This window comes from Triticum aestivum, chromosome 6D (assembly GCF_018294505.1).
Source record: "Triticum aestivum cultivar Chinese Spring chromosome 6D, IWGSC CS RefSeq v2.1, whole genome shotgun sequence".
Classification (NCBI taxonomy): Eukaryota; Viridiplantae; Streptophyta; class Magnoliopsida; order Poales; family Poaceae; genus Triticum; species Triticum aestivum.
Window position 1 is genome coordinate 294,860,191 of NC_057811.1, and position 21,934 is coordinate 294,882,124.

Below are 21,934 nucleotides of genomic sequence, written 5' to 3' on the forward strand. Positions count from 1 at the left end.
ATGTCATAGTGTATAATTTGCAGCTTCGTGCTCATACTATTATACATGCATAAGCGGGCTGTCCCAAAACAAACCTTGTGCCTCGTTGAGCCGCCCGTTAATAAGAGTAATGTCCTCATCAGCTAACTCTAGTTTATGCCTTAGATCTGCAACTTCCACAGCTTGGGCGGTCGCCATTGACATAACAGCCTGTTTTCAAATTGATTATGTTACTTCCTGAGCATGTAATTTTGATCCTCTGATCGCCTCCCTGTGGAAACCGACCAGAGTCTCAGGGGCTACTATCTATACACAGGTGCATTTTGCATGTAAAGAGCGGTTGAAGATGTTACATTGCATACCTCGAAGCCTCTCAGCAGGCTCATGAAGGATTCATTCAATCCGCTTCTCGCGGACAGAATCCTCTCAACTACCGTACCCATTAAGGTACGATGTTCCTCTGAGATGGACGCACTTTGCAATGTGCCCATTGATACGTCTCCAACGTATCTATAATTTATGAAGTATTCATGCTATTATATTATCCATCTTGGATGTTTTATGGGCTTTACTATGCACTTTTATATTACTTTTGGGACTAACCTATTGACCCAGAGCCCAGTGCCAGTTTCTGTTTTTCCCCTTGTTTCAGTGTTTCGCAGAAAAGGAATATCAAACGGAGTTCAAACGGAATGAAACCTTCGGGAAAGTTATTTTTGGAAGGAAAGCAATCTGGGAGACTTGGAGTGCACGTCAGAGGATCAACGAGGAAGGCACGAGGAAGGGGGGCGCCCACCCCCCTGGGCGCGCCCTCCACCCTCGTGGGCCCCTCGTGGCTCCCCTGACATATTTCTTCCTCCTATATATACCAATATACCCTAAAACCTTCGGGGAACAGAATAGATCAGGAGTTCCACCGCCGCAAGCCTATGTAGCCACCAAAAACCAATCGGGACCCTGTTCCGGCACCCTGCCGGAGGGGGGAACCCTCACCGGTGGCCATCTTCATCATCCCGACACTCTCCATGACGAGGATGGAGTAGTTCACCCTCGGGGCTGAGGGTATGTACCAGTAGCTATGTGTTTGATCTCTCTCTCTCGTGTTCTTGAGGTGGTACGATCTTGATGTATCGCGAGCTTTGCTATTATAGTTGGATCTTATGATGTTTCTCCCCCTCTACTCTCTTGTAATGGATTGAGTTTTCCCTTTGAAGTTATCTTATCGGATTGAGTCTTTAATGATTTGAGAACACTTGATGTATGTCTTGCATGGGATAACTGTGGTGACAATGGGTTATTCTATTGATTCACTTGATGTATGTTTTGGTGATCAACTTACGGGTTCCGCCCATGAACCTATGCATAGGGGTTGGCACACGTTTTCGTCTTGACTCTCTGGTAGAAACTTTGGGGCACTCTTTGAGGTTCTATGTGTTGGTTGAATAGATGAATTTGAGATTGTGTGATGCATATCGTATAATCATACCCACGGATACTTGAGGTGACATTGGAGTATCTAGGTGACATTAGGGTTTTGGTTGATGTGTGTCTTAAGGTGTTATTTTACTACGAACTCTAGGGCTGTTTGTGACACTTATAGGAATAGCCCAATGGATTGATCGGAAAGAATAACTTTGAGGTGGTTTCGTACCCTACCATAATCTCTTCGTTTGTTCTCCGCTATTAGTGACTTTGGAGTGACTCTTTGTTGCATGTTGAGGGATAGTTATTTGATCCGATTATGTTATTATTGTTGAGAGAACTTGCACTAGTGAAAGTATGAACCCTAGGCCTTGTTTCCTAGCATTGCAATACCGTTTACGCTCACTTTTATCATTAGTTACCTTGCTGTTTTTATATTTTCAGATTACAAAAACCTATATCTACTATCCATATTGCACTTGTATCACCATCTCTTCGCCGAACTAGTGCACCTATACAATTTACCATTGTATTGGGTGTGTTGGGGAGACAAGAGACTCTTTGTTATTTGGTTGCAGGGTTGTTTGAGAGAGACCATCTTCATCCTACGCCTCCCACGGATTGATAAACCTTAGGTCATCCACTTGAGGGAAATTTGCTACTGTCCTACAAACCTCTGCACTTGGAGGCCCAACAACGTCTACAAGAAGAAGGTTGCGTAGTCTTCGCTTGTAAACCGGATAGTTCGGGCCCTCATTGTTGGTCCCCGTGGGGGCTGCCTCCCCGGGACCCTTGACGGTCGAAGTATCACCTTCAGGCGCTGTCTTCATTGTCCCCCGCGCCGCTGGATGGTCAGAGGAGATCCTCCGGGACGACACCTCGAAGTCGTTCGCCCTTAGGGGCGAGGAAGCTTGTGGAGGCGTCTCGCTTTCCATCATCTCCGGAGGCAAGTCCCCAGAGGAGGAGGACCGTTGAGGTAGATAGTGGGCCGGACTGCAAAAATATAGTTTAAATGTTACCCTGGAAAACCGAAAAGAATGGGACATGTCTAGAGCATCCTTGTTCACTTACGATTCGGCAATGGTCTTGTCCCTAGAGAGGAGCTCTGCATCAACACCGGCTTCCGAACCCGAACCATCTGACAGAGACATCTTCCCTCTCTTGGGTGCCTCCACCTCCAAGTCTTCGGAGGCAGTCCTTTTCTTCCCGTGGGGAGAAGGGATATCACCTTCTCCTTCCCCTTCGTCTTCATCTTTAGAAGAGGGAGCTTCAGTCTCCCCGGACATAGCGTCCACTATACCTTTAGAGCGGAGGCCACCTTCAGCCCTTCTGCTCTTCTTCTTGTCCTCCTTCGCTGGCATTTGATACGGCGCCGGGGCCAGCATCCTCATTAACACAGGATCAACTGAGTCTTCGGGAAGTGGAGCCGAACACCTAATTCGTTCCGCCTTCTTTATCCAGCCCTGGTCGAAGATAGGTTTCTCAGTACATCGCTATGGGATAATCAACCGAGTTGCATTCAGAAGTTGGGTACTTACCAAGGTATCCGGATGGTTGCAGTCGAGGCCGATGTCCTCGGATGTGTCCGGCCACTGCTTTCGATTCTTGAAGAATAGTTTCCACATCCCTCTGTGCGTTGTGCCGAAGAATTGCTGAAGGGTCCGCGGTCCTTCCAGATTGAACTCCCACATGCGGAGAGGCCGTCGCTGGCACGGGAGGATCCGGCGGACTAGCATCACCTGGATCACGTTAATGAGGCCGGTGTCCTTATCGAGGATGCTCTGGATACGACTTTGCAGCGTCTGCACTTCATCAGTTGATCCCCAGTCTAGCCCTTTATTAATCCATGATGCGAGTCGCAATGGAGGGCCAGATTGGAACGCAGGTGTGGCCGCCCATTTGGCACCGCGGGGTTCGGTGATATAGAACCACTCCCGCTGCCATAAGTTGGAGGTTTCCATGAAGGCGCCTTTTGGACAGATAGTATTGGCGAGCTTGCTCACCATAGCACCACCGCACTCTGCCTACTCCCCGTCGACTATCTTCGGCTTCACATTGAAGGTCTTGAGCCATAGTCTGAAGTGTGGAGGGATGCGGAGAAAAGCCTCACACATGACGATAAACACCGAGATGTGAAGAAAGGAGTCCGGAGCTAGATCGTGAAAATCTAGCCCATAATAGAACACAAGGCCATGAACGAAGGGGTGGAGAGCGAACCCTAGCCCGCGGAGGAAGTGAGAGATGAATACAACCTTCTCACCGAATTTTGGTGTGGGGATAACCTGCCCCTTGGCAGGGAGCCTGTGAGGGGATTTCCGCAGTCAGGTACCTCGCCTCCCGAAGCTTCACGATATCTTCCTCGGTGACCGAGGAGGCCGTCCACCTACCTTGGGAGCTGGATCCGGACATAACAAGAAGTCTTGGTAGCAATGAAAGAAATCGAGACCTGGGCGCTGGAGCTTGAGGTTGGAAAGGCTGAGGAAGAGGTAGGCGTGGGGGAGAAAGACGGGTCTGTACCCCTTTATAAAGGCGATGAATATCGAACGCCTCCTCACGGGCCTTAAAGCTTGCCTATTCCCAAGGGATCGTGCAAACGACATGGTTGGATTACCCACGCCCATATTTATAAGAATCCCGTGATAAGGGGGCACGATCTCTGCTTTGATAAGATGTGCCAATAAAGACCGCGTCTCATAACGTGGAGCGAGAGGCTGAAAGACGGTTTGAAATAATAACCAGGCAAGGGACGTAACATCTCACCACAAAAGTTGTCAGTAGATGGGACTTGTTAAATATTATACCCTATTGTCGTTGTGTATGGTGTCTGTTTCGCAGAGCCAGACACGTTTTCTGTGTTCGAGGACTACTTTGAAGTATTCGGAGGAGGAACCCGCCTTGCAATGCCGAAGACAATCTGCGCGCCGGACACATCGTCATTGAAGCCTGGTTCAGGGCTACTGAGGGAGTCCTGGATTAAGGGGTCCTCGGGCGTCCGGGCTATGTGACGTGGGCTGGACTAATGGGCCATGAAGATGCAAAGACAGAAGACTTCTTCCCATGTCTGGATGGGACTTTCCTTTACGTGGAAGGCAAGCTTGGCGTTCAGATGTGAAGATTCCTTCCTCTGTAAACCGACTCTGTACAACCCTAGGTCCCTCCGGTGTCTATATAAACCGGAGGGTTTCGTCCGTAGAGGCAATCATAATCATACAGGCTAGACATCAAGGGTTTAGCCATTACGATCTCGAGGTAGATCAACTCTTGTAAACCCCATATTCATCCAAGATAATCAAGCAGGAAGTAGGGTATTACCTCCATCGAGAGGGCCCGAACCTGGGTAAACATTGTGTCCCTGTCTCCTGTTACCTTCGATCCTCAGACGCACAGTTCGGGACCCCCTACCCGAGATCCGCCGGTTTTGACACCGACATTGGGCCCAAGTATACTTGGACTAATAGACAAGACAGGGTCTGAAACATCAAGGTCAGATTGGATGGAGCTGTGGCCAATGGAGAATTCCTACAAATCTTTGACAGCTGTATAGTGGAGCACATCATCACAACATCTTCTGATCACTTGGTAATCCTAGTCATGATAGCGAGGTCTGCTCGCCATCCAGCTCAACAAACCTTCAAATTCGAGGCAACATGCATGAGAGCCCCTGACTATTCTCGAGAAGGCCCTCCTTCCCTTAGTAATACATGATCAACCCTAAAAAGGATGTCCAATACACTTCAAAGATGGAGTAGGAACTCCTTTGGGCCAGTCAGGAAAGAAATCAAGAAGCTAGAGAGGAGCTTAGCTGCTATGGGAAAGAAAATAATGAGGCGGTATATCTCACTAAGGAAAAGGAAGTTGGAAAGCGATTGTGCGAGCTATTTGAAAGGGAAGAGATAATAGCCTGTCAACGGTCAAGTTGGAGACCGCAACACTTCTTTTTTCCATGCTAGGGCGTCAGCAATATGAAGAACAAACATGATTAAAGGTTTATGAAGGGTTGACGACACAAAGTGTGAAGATCAAAAAGGCATGTTAAGCCTAGTCCATGAATTTATGTGAACATGTTTTCTTCTAAACAATGTTCATTACTAAATGAAGTACTGAATGCAATTCCAAGGAAAGTTGATGATGAAATGAATGAAGTTTTGGCCCGGGAACACACCAACGAAGAAATTGAATATGCTCTATTCCAGATGGGGCCGACAAAGGCACCAGGGCCATATGGATTCCCGGCTATCTTTTATCAAAGGCACTGGGACCTCTTGGAGCAAGATTTATGTTCAGCTGCGAGAAGCTTCTTAATGGGGTCAAACACTCCAGATGGCTTCTGCGACTCCATAATAGTACTAATACCAAAGGTGAACAATCCTGACTCCTGAACCAATTTCAGACCAATTAGTTTATGCAATGTAGTCTACAAATTGCTTCAAAGGTGCTTGCAAATTGCCTAAAACCTCTTCTTTCAGAGATTATATCTGAGCAGCAAAGTGCATTTGTACCAGGTAGACTCATTACATGTTGATGTGCTCATTGCTTAGGAGTGTCTTCACTCCATTAAGAAACAAAAATATAAATTCCCCTTTTTGTCCCTAAGATTGACATGGCAAAATCCTATGACAGGGTAGAATGGAATACTAAAAAGGTGTTCTTTTGAACTTGGGGTTTGATTCCTCTTGAGTTGACATAGTAATGAGATGCGTTACCTCTATAAAATATGTTGTTAAAGTTAATGGTGAATTAACTGAAGCTTTCTTTCCTACTAGAGGCATTCACCAAGGCGATCCAATTAGCCCATATTTATTTTTGTTGTGTGCTGAAGGCTTATCATGTTTAATGCAACAGAGGAACCATCTTGTGATCTCAAGGGAATTCGTAATGGTAGAAAGGGGCCACATATCTCACATATTTTATTTGCAGATGACATCATTTTCTTTGTGAAAGGAGACAACAAAAGTACAAGTGCCCTCTAATCTGTTCTTAAGACGTATTATGAGGGTACATGACAGAAAATCAATTAACATAAGTCTTCCATCTAATTTGGCCCTCGATGCGCAACTCATATTAAAGAAAGGGTGAAGGCTAAACTATAGGTGTGCAAGATGAAACAGTTCAAAATACTTACCTAGGCATGCCAACCTGTGTGGGATGTTATCCATCGAATAACTTCAATTTTCTCACAGGCAGGTTATGGAAGAGGCTAAATGGCTCAAGCAACAGGCCCGTGTCAAGGGCTGGTAAGGAAGTATTACTGAAATCAGTTGCACAAGCAATACCGACGTATGTGATGAACTGTTTTAAGATCTTTGCTAGTACTTGTGACAAACTAATAAGGCTAATATCTAATTTTTGGTGGGGCATGGAAGATGGTAGAAATAAATTACACTGGAGATCCGATATATGCACTTATTTAACCAAGCTATGCTTGCAAAACCGTGTTGGCGATTGCTATCGGAGCCCTGCTCTCTATATCACCGTGTAATGGAAGGGAGATACTTCCCTCATGGCGACTTTTGGAACTCAAAATGTCCAAGAGTGGCATCCTACACTTGGTGAAGCATCTTGCATGGGAGGGAACTTCTGCAAAAAGGATTACTATGGAGAGTAGGAGATGGCAAGAAAATTTCCAGTATTAGGGATAATTGGGTGCGAGATACCACACCAGGTATAGTACCCGTTGGGGAATGTAACATGCAATTTCAAAAAAATTCCTATGATCACGCAAGATCTATCTAGGAGATGCATAGCAACGAGAGGGGAAGAGTGTGTCCATGTACCCTCGTAGACTGAAAGCGGAAGCGTTAGGTTAACGCGGTTGATGTAGTCGAACGTCTTCACGATCCAACCGATCTAGTACCAAAACGTACGGCACCTCCGAGTTCAGCACACGTTCATCTCGATGACGTCCCTTGAACTCTTGATCCAGCAGAGGGTCGAGGGAGAGTTTCATCAGCACGATGGCGTGGTGACGGGATCCGCGCAGGGCTTCGCCTAAGCACTACGACGCTATGACCGGAGGAGTAAACTGTGGAGGGGGGCAACGCACACGGCTAAGAGAATAATTGTTGTGCTTTAGGGTGCCCCCTACCCCCCGTATATAAAGGAGGGGAGGAGGAGGCCGGCCACCAAGGGGGCGCGCCATGGGGGAGTCCTACTGGGACTCCACTCCTAGTAGGATTCGCCCCCTTTTTCCTTTCTCATCGGAGGGGGAAAAGGAAGGAGAGGGAGAGGGAGAGGGAAAGGGGGCCGCGCCCCCTCATCCTTGTCCAATTCGGACTCCCTTGGAGGGGGCGCGTGCCACCCCTTGCGGGCTCCCCTCTCTCTCTCCTAAGGCCCATGTAGGCTCAATACTTCCCCGGGGGGTTTCGATAACCCCTCGGTACTCCGAAATATACCCGAACCATTCCGAAACCATAACGATGTCTGAATATCATCGTCCAATATATCAATCTTTAAATCTTGACCATTTTGAGACTCCTCATCATGTCCGTGATCTCATCCGGGATTCCGAACAAACTTCGGTCACCAAAACACATAACTCATAATACAAATCTTCATCGAACGTTAAGCGTGCAGACCCTACGGGTTCAAGAACTATGTAGACATGACCGAGACACATCTCCGGTCAATAACCAATAGCGGAACTTGGATGCTCATATTGGTTCCTACATATTCTACGAAGATCTTTATCGTTCAATCCACAATGACAACAAACGTCATTCCATTTGTCATCGTATGTTACTTGCCCGAGATTCGATCGTCGGTATCTTCATACCTAGTTCAATCTCATTTCTGGCAAGTCTCTTTACTTGTTTCGTAATGCATCATCCCGTAACTAACTCATTAGTCACATTGCTTGCAAGGCTATAGTGATGTGCATTACTGAGAGGGCCCAGAGATACCTCTCCGATACTCAGAGTGAAAAATCCTAATCTCGATCTCTGCCAACCCAACAAACACCTTCGGAGACACCAGTAGAGCATCTTTATAATCACCCAGCTACATTGTGACGTTTGATAGCACACAAAGTGTTCCTCCGGTATTCGGGAGTTGCATAATCTAATAGTCAGAGGAATATGTATAAGTCATGAAGAAAGCAATAGCAATAAAACTTAATGATCATTATGCTAAGCTAACAGATGGGTCTTGTCCATCACATCATTCTCTAATGATGTGATCCTTTCATCAAATGACAACACATGTCTATGGTTAGGAAACTTAACCATCTTTGATTAACGAGCTAGTCAAGTAGAGGCATACTAGGGACACTCTGTTTTGTCTATGTATGCACACATGTACTAAGTTTCTGGTTAATACAATTCTAACATGAATAATAAACATTTATCATGATATGAGGAAATATAAATAACAACTTTATTATTGCCTCTAGGGCATATTTCCTTCAGTCTCCCAGTTGCACTAGAGTCAATAATCTAGATTACATAGTAACAATTCTAACACCCATGGAGTCTTGGTGCTGATCACGTTTTGCTCATGGAAGAGGCTTAGTCAACGGGTCTGCAACATTCAGATCCCTATGTATCTTGCAAATCTCTATGTCTCCCTCCTTGACTTGGTCGCGAATGGAGTTGAAGCGTCTCTTGATGTGTTTGGTTCTCTTGTGAAATCTGGATTCCTTCGCTAAGGCAATAGCTCCAGTATTTTCACAAAAGATTTTCATTGGACCCGATGCACTAGGTATTACACCTAGATCGGATATGAACTCCTTCATCCAGACTCCTTCATTTGCTGCTTCCGAAGCAGCTATGTACTCCACTTCACACGTAGATCCCGCCACGACGCCCTACTTGGAACTGCACCAACTGACAACTCCACCATTCAATATAAATACGTATCCGGTTTGTGACTTAGAGTCATCCGGATCAGTGTCAAAGCTTGCATCAACGTAACCATTTATGACAAGCTCTTTGTCACCTCCATAAATGAGAAACATATCCTTAGTGCTTTTCAGGTATTTCAGGATGTTCTCAACCGTTGGCCAGTGATCCACTCCTGGATTACTTTGGTACCTCCCTGCTAAACTTATAGCGAGGCACACATCAGGTCTGGTACACAATATTGCATACATGATAGAACCTATGGCTGAGGCATAGGGAATGACTTTCATTTTTTCTCTATCTTCTGCAGTGGTCGGGCATTGAGTCTGACTCAACTTCACACCTTGTAACATAGGCAAGAACCCTTTCTTTGACTGGGCCATTTTGAACTTCTTCAAAACTTTATCAAGGTATGTGCTTTGTGAAAGTCCAATTAAGCGTCCTTATCTATCTCTATAGCTCTTGATGCCCAATATATAAGCAGCTTCACCGAGGTCTTTCATTCAAAAATTCTTATTCAAGTATCGTTTTATGCTATCCAGAAATTCTGTATTATTTCCAATCAACAATATGTCATCCACATATAATATTAGAAATGCTACAGAGCTCCCACTCACTTTCTTCTAAATACAGGCTTCTCCAAAAGTCTGTATAAAACCATATGCTTTGATCACACTATCAAAGCGTATATTAGAACTCCGAGATGCTTGCACCAGTCCATAAATGGATCGCTGGAGCATGCACACTTTGTTAGCACCTTTAGGATCGACAAAACCTTCTGGTTGCATCATATACAACTCTTCTTTAAGAAATCCATTAAGGAATGCAGTTTTGACATCCATTTGCCAAATTTCATAATCATAAAGTGCGGCAATTGCTAACATGATTCAGACAGACTTAAGCATCGCTACGGGTGAGAAGGTCTCATCGTAGTCAACTCCTTGAACTTGTCGAAAACCTTTCGCAACAAGTCGAGCTTTGTAGACACTAGCATTACCGTCAGCGTCAGTCTTCTTCTTGAAGATCCATTTATTCTCTATGGCTTTCTGATCATCGGGCAAGTCAACCAAAGTCCACACTTTGTTCTCATACATGGATCCCATCTCATATTTCATGGCCTCAAGCCATTTCGCGGAATCTGGGCTCATCATCTCTTCCTCATAGTTCGTAGGTTCATCATGGTCTAGTACCATGACTTCCAGAACAGGATTACCGTACCACTCTGGTGCGGAACGTACTATGGTTGACCTACGAGGTTCGGTAGTAACTTGATCTGAAGTTTCATGATCATTATCATTAACTTCCTCACTAATTGGTGTAGGCATCACTGGAACTGATTTCTGTGATGAACTACTTTCCAATTCGGGAGAAGGTACAATTACCTCATCAAGTTCTACTTTCCTCCCACACACTTCTTTCGAGAGTAACTCCTTCTCCAGAAAGGATCCATTCTTAGCAATGAATATCTTGCCTTCGGATCTGTGATAGAAGGTGTACCCAACAATTTCTTTTGGGTATCCTATGAAGACACATTTCTCTGATTTGGGTTCGAGCTTATCAGGTTGAAGCTTTTTCACATAAGCATCGCAGCTCCAAACTTTAAGAAACGACAACTTAGGTTTGTTGCTAAATCACAGTTCATATGGTGTCGTCTCAACGGATTTAGATGGTGCCCTATTTAACATGAATGCAGCCGTCTCTAAAGCATAACCCCAAAATGATAGTGGTAAATCGGTAAGAGACATCATAGATCGCACCATATCTAATAAAGTACGGTTACGATGTTCGGACACACCATTACGCTGTGGTGTTCCAGGTGGCGTGAGTTACGAAACTATTCCACATTGTTTCAAATGAAGACCAAACTCGTAACTCAAATATTCACCTCCACGATCAGATCGTAGAAACTTTATTTTCTTGTTACGATGATTTTCCACTTCACTCTGAAATTCTTTGAACTTTTCAAATGTTTCAGACTTATATTCATTAAGTAGATATACTCATATCTGCTTAATTCATCTGTGAAGGTCAGAAAATAACGATACCCGCCGCGAGCCTCAACACTCATCGGACCGCATACATCAGTATGTATTATTTCCAGTAAGTCAGTGGCTCGCTCCATTGTTCCGGAGAACGGAGTCTTAGTCATCTTGCCCATGAGGCATGGTTCGCAAGCATCAAGTGATTCCAAAAGCCCATCAGCATGGAGTTCTTCATGCGCTTTACACCAATATGACCTAAACGGCAGTGCCACAAATAAGTTGCACTATCATTATTAACTTTGCGTCTTTTGGCTTCAATATTATGAATATGTGTATCACTACGATCGAGATTCAACAAAAATAGACCACTCATCAAGGGTGCATGACCATAAAAGATATTACTCATATAAATAGAACAACCATTATTCTCTGATTTAAATGAATAACTGTCTCACATCAAACAAGATCCAGATATAATGTTCATGCTCAATGCTGGCACCAAATAACAATTATTTAGGTCTAAAACTAATCCCGACGGTAGATGTAGAGGTAGCGTGCCGATGGCGATCACATCAACCTTGGAACCATTTCTGACGCGCATCGTCACCTCGTCCTTAGCCAATCTTCGTTTAATCCGTAGCCCCTGTTTTGAGTTGCAAATATGAGCAAGAGAACCAGTATCAAATACCCAGGCGCTACTACGAGCATTAGTAAGGTACACGTCAATAACATGTATATCAAATATACCTTTCACTTTGTCATCCTTCTTATCCACCAAATACTTGGGGCAGTTCCGCTTCCAGTGACCAGTCCCTTTGGAGTAGAAGAACTCAGTTTCAGGCTTAGGTCCAGACTTGGGCTTCTTCCCTTGAGCAGCAACTTGCTTGTTATTCTTCTTGAAGTTCCCCTTCTTCCCTTTGCCCTTTTTCTTGAAACTAGTGGTCTTGTTAACCATCAAAACTTGATGCTCCTTCTTGATTTCTACCTCCGCAGCCTTTAGCATCGCGAAGAGCTCGGGAATTGTCTTTTCCATCCCTTGCATATTATAGTTCATCACGAAGCCTTTATAGCTTGGTGGCAGTGATGGAAGAACCCTGTCAATGACACTATCATCAGGAAGATTAACTCCCAGCTGAGTCAAGTGGTTATGGTACCCAGACATTTTGAGTATGTGTTCACTGACAGAACTATTCTCCTCCATCTTGCAGCTATAGAACTTGTTGGAGACTTCATATCTCTCAACTCGGGCATTTGCTTGAAATATTAACTTCAACTCCTGGAACATCTCATATGCTCCATGACGTTCAAAACGTCTTTGAAGTTCCGATTCTAAGCCGTAAAGCATGGCACACTGAACTATTGAGGAGTCATCAGCTTTAGTTTGCCAGACGTTCCTAACGTCCGGAGTTGCTCCTGCGGCGGGCCTTGCACCTAGCGGTGCTTCCAGGACGTAATTCTTCTGTGCAACAATGAGGATAATCCTCAAGTTACAGACCCAGTCCGTGTAGTTGCTACCATCATCTTTTAACTTAGCTTTCTCTAGAAACACATTAAAATTCAAGGGAACGGTAGCACGGGCCATTGATCTACAACAACATAGATATGCAAAAACTATCAGGACTAAGTTCATGATAAATTAAAGTTCAATTAATCATATTACTTAAGAACTCCCACTTAGATAGACATCCCTCTAGTCATCTAAATGATCACGTGATCCATATCAACTAAACCATGTCCGATCATCACGTGGGATGGAGTAGTTTTCAATGGTGAACATCACTATGTTGATCATATCTACTATATGATTCACGTTCTACCTTTCGGTCTCAGTGTTTCGAGGCCATATCTTTATATGCTAGGCTCGTCAAGTTTAACCCGAGTATTCTGCACATGCAAAACTGGCTTGCACCCGTTGTACGTGAACGTAGAGCTTATCACACCCGATCATCACGTGGAGTCTCGGCACGATGAACTATAGCAACGATGCATACTCAGGGAGAACACTTGTACCTTGAAATTTGGTGAGGGATCATCTTATAATGCTACCGTCGTACTAAGCAAAATAAGATGCATAAAGGATAAACATCACATGCAATCAAAATATGTGACATGATATGGCCATCATCATCTTGTGCCTCTGATCTCCATCTCCAAAGCACCGTCATGATCTCCATCATCACCGGCTTGACACCTTGATCTCCATCGTAGCGTCGTTGTTGTCTCTCCAACTATTGCTTCGACGACTATCGCTACCGCCTAGTGATAAAGTAAAGCAATTACATGGCGATCGCATTTCATACAATGAAGCGACAACCATAAGGCTCCTGCCAGTTGCCGATAACTTTTACAAAACATGATCATCTCATACAACAATTTATATCTCATCACGCCTTGACCATATCACATCACAACATGCCCTGCAAAAACAAGTTAGATGTCCTCTACTTTGTTGTTGCAAGTTTTACGTGGCTGCTACGGGCTTCTAGCAAGAACCGTTCTTACCTACGCATCAAAACCACAACGATTTTTCGTCAAGTGTGCTGTTTTAACCTTCAACTAGGACCGGCCATAGTCAAATTTGATTCAACTAAAGTTGGAGAAACAGACACCCGCCAGCCACCTGTGTGCGAAGCACGTCGGTAGAACCGGTCTCATGAACGTGGTCATGTAATGTTGGTCCGGGCCGCTTCATCCAACAATACCGCCGAATCAAAATAAGATGTTGGTGGCAAGCAGTATGACTATTATCGCCCACAACTCATTGTGTTCTACTCATGCATATCATCTACGCATAGACCTAGCTCAGATGCCACTATTGGGGAACATAGCATGCCTTTGATCTCCATCTCCAAAGCACCGTTATGATATCCATCGTCACTGGCTTGACACCTTGATCTCCATCATGGCGTCATTGTCGTCTCCTCAACTATTGCTTCTACAACTATCGCTACCGCATAGTTGTTGGGGAACGTAGCATGCAATTTCAAAAAAAATCATACGCTCACGCAAGATCTATCTAGGAGATGCATAGCAAAGATAGGGGGAGAGTGTGTCCACGTACCCTCGTAGACCGAAAGCGGAAGCATTAGGTTAACGCGGTTGATGTAGTGGAACGTCTTCACGATCCAACCGATCTTAGTACCGAACGTACGGCACCTCCGAGTTCAGCACACGTTCAGCTTGATGACGTCCCTCGAACTCTTGATCCAGCAGAGGGTCGAGAGAGAGTTCTGTCAGCACGATGGCGTGGTGAAGGTGATGGTGATGTGATCTACGCAGGGCTTCGCCTAAGCACCACGACGCTATGACCGGAGGAGTAAACTGTGGAAGGGGGCACCGCACACGGCTAAGAGAACAATTGATGTGTCCTTGGGGTGCCCCCCGCCCCCGTATATAAAGGAGGAGAGGGGAGGCCAGATGGCCCTAGGGGCGCGCCAAGTGGGGGGAGTCCCACTAGGACTCCTAGTCCTAGTTGGCTCCCCCTTCCTTCCAACGGAGAGGGGAAAGGGGAAAGAGGTGGAGAGGGAGAAAGAAAGGGGGGGCGCCCCACCCCTTGTCCAATTCAGATTTGGCTTGGGGGGCGCCACCTCCCTTGGCCTGCCTCCTCCTCTCCACTATGGCCCATGAGGCCCATTAACTTTCTCGGGGGGTTCCAATAGCCTCCCGGTACTTCCATAAAACCCCGAACCTCTTTGGAACCATTCCGGTGTCCGTATATAACCTTCCAATATATGAATCTTTACCTCTCGACCATTTCGAGACTCCTCGTCATGTCTGTGATCTCATCCGGGACTCCGAACAAACTTCGGTCACCAAAACACATAACTCATAATACAAATCGTCATCGAACATTAAGCGTGCGGACCCTACGGGTTCGAGAACTATGTAGACATGACCGAGACACATCTCCGGTCAATAACCAATAGCGGAACCTGGATGCTCATATTGGTTCCTACATATTCTACGAAGATCTTTATCAGTCAAACCGCAATACAACATACGTTATTCCCTTTGTCATCGGTATGTTACTGAAGGAAATATGCCCTAGAGGCAATAATAAAGTTATTATTTATTTCCTTATATCATGATAAATGTTTATTATTCATGCTAGAATTGTATTAACCGGAAACATGATACATGTGTGAATACATAGACAAACAGAGTGTCACTAGTATGCCTCTACTTGACTAGCTCGTTGATCAAAGATGGTTATGTTTCCTAGCCATAGACATGAGTTGTCATTTGATTAACGAGATCACATCATTAGGAGAATGATGTGATTGACTTGACCCATTCCGTTAGCTTAGCACTTGATCGTTTAGTATGTTGCTATTGCTTTCTTCATGACTTATACATGTTCCTATGACTATGAGATTATGCAACTCCCGTTTACCGGAGGAACACTTTGTGTGCTACCAAACGTCACAACGTAACTGGGTGATTATAAAGGTGCCCTACAGGTGTCTCCAAAGGTACTTGTTGAGTTTGCGTATTTCGAGATTGGGATTTGTCACTCCGATTGTCGGAGAGGTATCTCTGGGCTCACTCGGTAATGCACATCACTATAAGCCTTGCAAGCATTGTAACTAATGAGTTAGTTGCGGGATGATGTATTACAGAATGAGTAAAGAGACTTGCCGGTAACGAGATTGAACTAGGTATTGAGATACCGACGATCGAATCTCGGGCAAGTAACATACCGATGACAAAGGGAACAACGTATGTTGTTATGCGGTTTGACCGATAAAGATCTTCGTAGAATATGTGGGAGCCAATATGAGCATCCAGGTTCCGCTATTGGTTATTGACTGGAGACGTGTCTCGGTCATGTCTACATAGTTCTCGAACCTGTAGGGTCCACATGCTTAAAGTTCGGTGACGATCGGTATTATGAGTTTATGTGATTTGATGTACCGAAGGTAGTTCGGAGTCCCGGATGAGATCGGGGACATGGCGAGGAGTCTCGAAATGATCGAGACGTAAAGATCGATATATTGGACGACTATGTTCGGACACCGGAATGGTTTCGGGGAGTTTCGGGCATATACCGGAGTACCGGGGGGTTACCGGAACCCCCCGGGGAGACTAATGGGCCTATTGAGCCCTATTGGAGAAGAGGAGGGGCGGCCAAGGGCAGCCGCACGCCCCCTTCCCCCTAGTCCGAATTGGACAAGGAGGGGGGCGGCGCCCCCCTTTCCTTTCCCCTCTCTCTCCTTCCCTCTCCTCTCCTACTCCCACTTGGAAGGGGGAGTCCTACTCCCGGTGGGAGTAGGACTCCTCATGGGGCGCGCCTAGGGTGGCCGGCCCCCTCCCCCTCCTCCAATCCTTTATATACGGGGAGGGAGGCACCCCTTGGAGATACAACAATTGATCTCTTGGATCTCTTAGCCGTGTGCGGTGCCCCCCTCCACCATAATCCACCTCGATAATATCGTAGCGGTGCTTAGGCGAAGCCCTGCGTCGGTAGCAACATCATCATCGTCACCACCCCGTCGTGCTGACGGAACTCTCCCTCAAAGCTTGGCTGGATCGGAGTTCGAGGGACGTCATCGAGTTGAACGTGTGCAGAACTCGGAGGTGCCGTGCGTTCGGTACTTGATCGGTCGGATCGTGAAGACGTACGACTACATCAACCGCGTTGTGCTAACGCTTCCGCTTTCGGTCTACGAGGTTACGTGGACACACTCTCCCCTCTCGTTGCTATGCATCACCATGATCTTGCGTGTGCGTAGGATTTTTTTGAAATTACTATGTTCCCCAACAGTTACTTGCCCGAGATTCGATCGTTGGTATCATCATACCTAGTTCAATCTCGTTACCGGCAAGTCTCTTTACTCATTCCATAGTGCATCATCCCGTCACTAACTCATTAGTCACATTGCTTGCAAGGTTTATAGTGATGTGCATTACCGAGAGGGCCCGAAGATACCTCTCTGATACTCGGAGTGACAAATCCTAATCTTGATCTATGCCAACCCAACAAACACCTTCGGAGACACCTTTAGAGCATCTTTATAATCACCCAGTTACGTTGTGACCATTGATAACACACAAGGTGTTCCTCCGGTATTCGGGAGTTGCATAATCTCGTAGTCAGAGGAATATGTATAAGTCATGAAGAACTCAATAGCAATAAAACTTAACGATCATTATGCTAAGCTAACGGATGGGTCTTGTCCATCACATCATTCTCTAATGATGTGATCCCGTTCATCAAATGACAACACATGTCTATGGTTAGGAAACTCAACCATCTTTGATTAACGAGCTAGTCAAGTAAAGGGATACTAGGGACACTTTGTTTTGTCTATGTATTCACACATGTACTAAGTTTCCGGTTGATACAATTCTAGCATGAATAATAAAATTTTATCATGATATAAGGAAATATAAATAACAACTTTATTATTTCCTCCATGGCATATTTCCTTCAATAGTGATAAAGTAAAGCAATTACATGGCGGTTGCATTTCATACAATAAAGTGACAACCATAAGGCTCCTGCCAGTTGCCGATAACTTTTACAAAACATGATCATCTCATACAATAACTTGTATCACATCATGTCTTGACCATATCACATCACAACATGCTGGCAAAACAAGTTCGACGTTCTCTACTTTGTTGTTGCAAGTTTTACGTGGCTGCTATAGGCTTCTAGCAAGAACCGTTCTTACCTACGCATCAAAACCACAATGATTTTTCGTCAAGTGTGATGTTTTAACCTTCAACAAGGACCGACCGTAGTCAAATTTGATTCACTAAAGTTGGAGAAACAGACACCCGCCAGCCACCTTTATGCAAAAAAAGTTGCATGTCTGTGTCACGGCCGGATTTTTGGGATATAAATTCCCAGAAAAACGGCCTGTGTGCTCACCAGCCCCAGGATTACTGTTAGCTGATGAGGTACCAACTTGATACAAGAATTCCAAGCAAGGAACAAAAATATGTAGTACAAGACCATTTAGGCCTGGGAGTACAACACTTGGTTTCTAATGGTTGAGGGCGGAAGCGGTTGGAAACATCTGCGTCTATGGGGCTCCATTTCCCACAAGAACAGCTGACCAGGATAACTCCTATCTTCGCGAGGCTGCAAACGTCAACAGCGTAGGTTCCGAGGTTGTCACCGCGATGCTTAACTCCAAGCAAGGAATCTGGCCAAGACAATAGCCAGGGACAAGCCAGTGAGTACGTTTGAATGTACTCGCAAACATTAAGAACACGGGTATAATATATCAAACATACTCCAGGTTTAATAGATGATCATACATCCGTCACGAAATATACAAAAAAAATCATGATGCACACATATGGATAAAAATATACCAAAATAAAATACTGGGTGCCAAACGAGTGTCTGAATGACTCCTCGAGCGGAAAAATGCAGAATAGTAATACTGGTGCCAAACGAGTGTCTGAATGACTCCTCGAGCTGTAAATGCAGAAATAATAATACTGGTGCCAAACGAGTGTCTGAATGACTCCTCGAGCGGAAAATGCAGAAATAATAATACTGGTGCCAAACGAGTGTCTGAATGACTCCTCGAGCGGAAAACGCAGAAATAATAATGCCGCAGTCGGGCGTCTGAGCGACACCACATAAAGGGCTTATAAAAGAATAATCACAGTGAATATCCAGGAGGTAGAACCATCCCAGGGATACTCAATAATATACGTAATATAAATGGTTAGTCCAAAACAATAAAGATCATAATCCAAGGGTGCCATAATCATAAACAAAATTTAGTACAATCGTTTCTCCATCCGAAAACCGATAATTTAGTCAAGCCGTATCTCCATCCGAATTCCGTTACTAAGCTCTAATTAAATCGTTCTCCATCCGAATGCCGTTACAGAGACTCAACTCGGGTTGTGGCCTTTACTTAAGAACGGGACTATCTGACAGGATATATCCTCTGCAGAGGGAGTACCATTTTCCACGAGTAACGGGATTACTCAGTCCCTCGGGACTAATTCCGTCTACGGTCTTTTGATTGAAAACACGCCTGACCTGCACACACCAGCTTAACTCACCAGTGTCTGGAATCACCCACGACACCTGCCAAGCAAAACTCTAAGTGGGGAGGCTACAACCTCGACGTAGCATGGGATCATAAAATTTATACCGCGCGCAAACTGGGGAAGCTATCCCCTTCGGCTACAACCGAAACACCCATGCCCCCGAACCGAATGACAGGCTTTAATCCGTGGCCACGGGACCTTCATCACGGCCTCTCTGTACGGTGTGTGCTTTGGAAAGGGGTTGACAACCTACTGAACCATACCCTGTCCCCTGCAGGGACAAGTGGTGGTACCGACAAAGGAAGCTACTGAACAAGACTCGGTCTACAACCGACTCAGGTGATCCAAGTATCCACCAACAATATTACCACTAGTGAAATAAATCACCACTCCTCGAGCCTCACCATGCTATGCCGGGCATACTCGTATCAATGAGGGATTAGGGACAAGCTCGTGTCTACCCAAGACCACGACTTTCCCGCTTCCTACCGGTGTGCAAGAGAAGCTCACGAGGGCGATACAAATCCTTAGGGTATCCATTGCTGGCCACAAACAATCTCCAAAGTGCACTCATGCACGAGACTACATCGATACATAAACTGTCACATCTACTCCAAGTCAAAAGGTGCTGTGATCGCATCAAAACACCACAACAAATATTATGCCAGAGTTCAGAAATGCTTGCCTTCAAGAGTATGCAAAGGATGCACTTTATTGGAAGCTTTCCTTTTTCTCCAAAAATCCTATTTTGCAAAATACACAAATACAAATATTTCAAACACAGTACCAAAACCTGTCTCAAATATTTTTGAAATAAATCTTAAAATAAACTAGATGAAATTTGAGAGAGGTAGGAAAAAGAATCAACTCATTTGGAGTTTTATTTTAAAAGTTATAGCCAGTCAAAGTTTGGTCAACTCTGTTTTTAAATAAAACCAGAAAAAAAAGGAAAACGTTTCAGCAGAAATACGCTTTCGCAGCAGAGGAAACGCACTCGGGGTTTTTGCGCCTCCACTTAAACAGAGAGAGGGCGCTGCGTGGGTCACTGACAGTGGGTCCAGAGGGCCCACTGGTCAGGTTCGACCGTTCCTTCCCTCCTTCTCTTCTCTTCTGCCCGACGGGAGCGGGGCTCCGGCGATCGTCGGCGACGGACGGCGGCTCCTCGAGGGCATCTGCGGGCGGGAATGGAACGGCAAGACCGAGGCGGTCCTCGGGGTGGTTGATGGGTCAGCGGAGGTGGAAGGAGTCGCCGGCGGCGAGCTCCGCGGCGGAGGAAAGCTGCGGTGGTGAAGTGCTTTTTGTGCTTCGGTGGTCTCTGATCGAAGATGAGTAGCTGGGCAGCTCCGCAAGGACCAGAGGGAGCGACTGGTGGTGCTGGTTGGGCGAGAGGGTGGCCGGTTGCGACGAATCGCACCGGAGCTTGGCGGCGGCCGGGCTGGCCGAAGTTGAGGGAGACGGCCACTACTGTTCGATTCACTACGCGGGAAGCTCTACGAGGAGTGTCTGAAGTCGCGTGAGTGCTCGGAGGGGCTCGGGGACCCTTTATATAGCATGACGAGGCTGGCTCCGCGGTGGCAGCAGATAAGATCGCCGGCGACCGCTTTCCTGTAGTTGCAGGGCATCGTGGCGGCGACGAACGCGTTCCGACGAGCGGGAGGATAAGCACGGCCTGTGCTCCGGGGCAGCTGTCGTGCGCTGGTGGCTTGGGCGGCGCCGAACATGGCAGAGGCCACTGCCGACGCCGGCGTGCCGCCAGGGCGCGGCCAGCGGCGCAGCAGGGCGCCAGAGAGATCGTGGAGCAGGGGGGCGACTAGTGCGTGGCTCAGCGATGCAGAGGGAGCCAGGGTCGGGTCGCGTCGCATGCGGCAGTGCGGCGTGTCGGCGTAGTGCGCGCGCGTGCAAAACGTGCGCTCTGGGCGCGCCCAGAGCACGCACGGCACCTGTTCGACGCAATGCCAGCGCGCTCTAGAGCTCGAGGGTGGAGCTGGCACTGCACAGGACGGAGGTAGGGGTAGCAAGGCACTCAGTGGACAAGGTGGGTAGGTCAGGGGTTCAAGTCCATAGTGCAAATCAGAGAGCTTGCCAAAAGTGGTTGTGCACACCAGGTGTTCGACAGAATGCCAGATGCACATAGGCAACTCTTGGAGTGGCCAAAAACTCCAGATCAGTGCCTCCTTAGACACAGGAGATAGTGGTAGGGTCAGTTTGGCAAAAACAGAAAGTTGATAGTGCAAGCTTTGCAAAACTCCAGTTCTGGACAGAAAACAGAAGGGTTTAGGGCATGCACTTCAAAACCTCCAATGAGCCCAATCTCTTGGACTTAAGCGTTTGGTAGGGAGGGCTACAAGTAGGAGAAAGCTCAGGGTCACTAGAGCAAGGAAAAATATGGTTGCAGTACAAATCACCAATTTGGACTAGAAAGCAAAAGAGGTTGATCCACTCAAATTTTCCAAAGAACATCATTGGGTTTTTGCTTGAAGATGAGTTGTATGCATCCACTGTCATCTCCAAATACTTGGAAGAATTTTTGAAGAAATATTTAAATGGGTTGCAGTGCAAAAGTGCCTACTGGACCAGATTGGAAAAATTGGTGTAGAGCTCAAAATCTCCAATGGCCAGAAGGTATCTTTGCATAAAAGTGATGTGGAAACATCACATGACATCCCCAAATTTTGGTGGAATTTTTAAAAGCAT